The sequence below is a fragment of the Falco punctatus genome, assembly GCF_963210335.1.
Source record: "Falco punctatus genome assembly, chromosome: 1".
In the NCBI taxonomy this organism is placed as follows: Eukaryota; Metazoa; Chordata; class Aves; order Falconiformes; family Falconidae; genus Falco; species Falco punctatus.
In genome coordinates this window covers 78,094,015-78,097,832 of record NC_137580.1, presented here as the reverse complement: position 1 = coordinate 78,097,832, position 3,818 = coordinate 78,094,015, and the positions used below count along the sequence as shown (strand labels likewise).

The following is a 3,818-nucleotide window of genomic DNA, read 5'->3' as shown; positions in this document are numbered from 1 at the left end:
CTGAAAACAAAAAACAAGAACACGTGGAGAAATCAGTCCTCAGTGGCTAAGACAAGAAGTAACAAGCTAAAGCTACAGCTCTTTCCTCCTCTAACCCACATTCTACGTCGCAGGATTAAGAGATCTGTCTTAATATATTTAAATTCTGTTGCCCTCACATTTGAAGCCCGATCCCATAATATTATTCAGGCATGACTCCTGCTGAAAATTGGGACAGATTTCAAAAGCATTTCAAAGACAAAGTTTGCCTAAGTAAATGCAGAAGGATTAAGATCCTGCTGGGCGGCATATCCTTTTTTTTACAATCCACTACCTAAAACTACTGCTGATTTAGCACAAAACTTCCATTAATACCTATGGGAATTCTACATGGCACGGCACCATCCAGACTGTTATTAGCATAATAATCTTCCGGCTTTTCCTTAATGGAAAGTGTTTCCTTTAAATTGTTACTGAATTCTTACAGGTTTACTCCCCTCCTTGATACCACAGAACTAATTACCAAGGTCTTTCTTTAAGAAACTTTCTTTCAGGAAAGTTTGTGCCACAAGGCAAGGAAAAATACCACTCTAACAGAACTGAAATAATAGCATTTCTCTGAAATGACTGTGTAACCTATTCATGCTGAAATTAACTCAAGAAACAATTAAAACTCAGTTATACATAATATTTCCTTTCTGTGTCATGTTTGAGAAAACACAGCTCCTTGGAGGCTGCCGATGAGGGATTCGTTTCTGACTGCAGTCATAGAGAAAAGCTAATCATTCCCCTGCCAATGTCAGTAAAAATTCCACCACTGGCATCAAAATCACATTTTGTTGCCTTCCCTACGCAGGCTGAGCCAAATTCTACGCTGCCCTAAGACTTCAGCAGGCACGGATGGATACATGGATGTTTTACAGTTAACTGCTGACTCAGACTTCAGTCTTAAATAAAATGGGCATGTCCCCACCCAGGCTGCCCAGACCATGGGTGGCATGCTCAGCAGTCACCGTGCACCTGGGGACTCCTTGGCTTGACCTGGGAAAATGCCAAGAACCTGCCGATGCCCAGCGGGCTCACCGATAAAACACCACTGGCTGCTGCGGAGGGGAAAGTCACACCTGAGTTACCAGCTCTTCTTCCCCATTCATACATTCCCGAAGGGAAAGCGAGAGTAGTGAAGAAATGTCACCGTCTGGCCATCAGGTGTTACACATAGCTTAATCCGTCACAAATTCAGGTCTGCCTAAAGAGACAGCCTAGCTATTAATGCCTTTGGTTTCAGATGGGAATTTTTTTTAAAAAAAAAAAAATCAGATTCACTTTATTGTAGGCTGTCATCCCTACCTCTGACCCCATTAACTATCTGTGAGTGACATCCTTAGGTGTAATTTCTGAACAGAAAGGAAGGTTGTCTACCAGCAGGTGATGGAGCCCATCGTGTTTGCTTGCATCTCAGACAATACTCCAAAGGATTTCTCAGTGCAAGCTCTTTTTGCAAAAGCAACAGTTAGAATGGGCTGAAAGGCATTTTTCCGCCAACTAAACTGGTCAGAATTAAGCTATAGGGTCTCTGCATTTACTGCACAATTAATAGGGTAAGCCTGAGATGCAAAACGCTGCAAGATACGTATAAGTGTCGGCTGTTCGTGCAAGCTTACTCTGCCGATTTTAGTAATATAAGCAGTTATCAACTACTAGCTTAAGCACGGGTGGCACAGATTCCTCATAAATACACCTTTAGTCCACCAGCTTAAAAAATTAAAAGATCCACCACAATTTGCACAGCCAAGACTATGCAGAAGTTCAGAACTCTGCTCAGCAGTTTCCTTCGACCTGTGTACCTACACCCAAGGAGTATCCTTGCATGTATCATTAATGTAGAGATTTGGTGAGGTCCTAGGACTGTCAGGTGCTCCAAAATCTCATAATTTTTTCAGTGCAAAATAAAGGCAGGTCATATTTATACACTGTAGCAAAAGGGTGGGAGGGAAGGCAAATTTCACAGGTTTTTCCCTTCCTTCCAGGCAGGAGGGTGTAGCTCAGCCAAAGAACGTAGCATCCCTTTCTTCCCAAGAATATTGTCACCTGTTTCTCTAGTCCCTGACTTTCAATTCCTACTTCCAACACACACACCCCTTTTATTTTTTTAGCAAAGCATTCTTTATTCTGCCACTTTTATTTTCTTTGTCACTGCACTGTTTCAGCTGATGAAAGGCGTTTGGGTCTTGTCAATAAGCAAAAGCTGAGGGAGGTAGGGGGAATGAGCAGGGTTTCACACAGAAATGAGCTGGCCTGTCCATAAGCGATGAAATGAACTGGACGAGCCCGACATTGTCGGTGGGACAGTCAGTGGGCAAAGAACCAGCGGGGGAAACCGCAGTGGCGTTTGATACTTCAGGCAGTGTGCCACAGGACCCTTTCTGCTCTTTTCTGGTGTAAACCCTCCCGCTGACAGCATCTATTTGCACACCTTGCACACTGCACGGGCACCGGGGGGTTTGTCCCATTTGCTTTTTCCCCCACAGCCAGGTCCTCAGGGGCGGGTATCACACTGCACCACACCTGGGGCCGAGTAAAGCCCGCAGAGACCCACCTCGGTGCCGAGAGCGAGTGCCGAGCACGGAACGCGGCATCGCAGGTTTCCAGCGGGACCGCAGTGCCTGCGTTGGGGAACGGCTGGGGGTGCTGGAGCCGCCGGTAGCGGCAAGCGCGCAGCCGGGGCATCGCCGCTCCCCCCCGCTCCCCAACCGGGCCGGCGGGCACTCCAACCGGGAGCGGCGGGCACCCCAGCCGGCTCCGCAGGGACCCCAGCAGGGAGCGGCGGAGACCCCAACAGTGCCGCGGGCAGGCACATCAACCGGGAGCGGCGGGCACCCCAGCCGGCTCCGCAGGGACCCAGCCGGGAGCGGCGGGCACATCAACCGGCTCCGCGGGCACCCCAGCCGGGAGCAGCGGGGACCCCAGCCGGGAGCAGCGGGCAGGCACATCAACCGGGAGCGGCGGAGACCCCAACCGGGCGCGGCGGGGACTCCAACCCGCCGCCCCGCGCCGGCCGCACCCCTCGGGCCCCCCCTCCCCGTTTTGACCCCCTCCCCGTTTTCACCCCCCTCCCGGTCCGAGCGTGGCCACCGCCGGCTCCCGCCGCGGCAGCCGGTGCCCAGGGCAGGGCAGGGCGCGCAGCCCGCTCGCCCCGCGGAGGCCCGGCTGCCCCCGCCTCCCACGGCACGGTCCCCCCGCACGCCGCCGCCGCCCCCCGCACACTCACCGGGGCGGCCCTCTCCTCCCTGGCGCTGGGGCTGGGGCAGCGGCGCGGCGCGCCCCGTCGAAAGTTTGGAGGCGGCGGCGGCGGCGGCCCCTGCACGCCGGAGGGGCGGGACGGGGCGGCCCGGCCCGGCCCCGCCGCCTGGGGAAGGGCTCCGAGGAAGGGCTCGGGCGGAGCGGCGGGGCTGGCGCGGCAGCCGTGGCTGCGGGCGGGCGGGACGCGGCTCCACCCGCCGGGCTCGGGCGCGGGGGGCGGCTCTGGGCCCCGCTCGCAGGGACGGCCGCAGCCCCCACGCACCCGGGGGGCGGCACGGCAGCGCTGCCGGCGCGGAAAGGGGGCCTGGGGGTGGGGGTCGCGCCGGGCCCGAGCCTGAGCCTGCTTCCCGGCTTTCCCGGCTCCGGGAAACAGCTCCGAACAGCTGCTGAAACCCCTCGGCTGCAAGCACCCGGTTTGCACGGGTTTGCTGTTCCCCGTAAGCAGATGTAGGTACTGCCAGAGCAGGTGTAAGGATGCATACAGCACTTACATACTCTGTCCAGAGCAAAATGAAAGGCTGCATGTTTATTTACCA

The 3,818-nt window shown here is 54.8% G+C and overlaps 1 protein-coding gene across 1 annotated transcript in view; it reads right to left on the bottom strand.

Moving 5' to 3' along the window:
* The window catches only part of NPY2R (neuropeptide Y receptor Y2), a 28,892-nt gene extending 25,573 nt beyond the window's left edge, over positions 1-3,319 (bottom strand). The window contains exon 1 of the mRNA XM_080385107.1: positions 3,251-3,319. The gene's annotated coding sequence lies outside the window, so the exon portion shown is untranslated. The remainder of the gene's footprint in view (positions 1-3,250) is intronic.
* Positions 3,320-3,818: the final 499 nt, after the last annotated feature.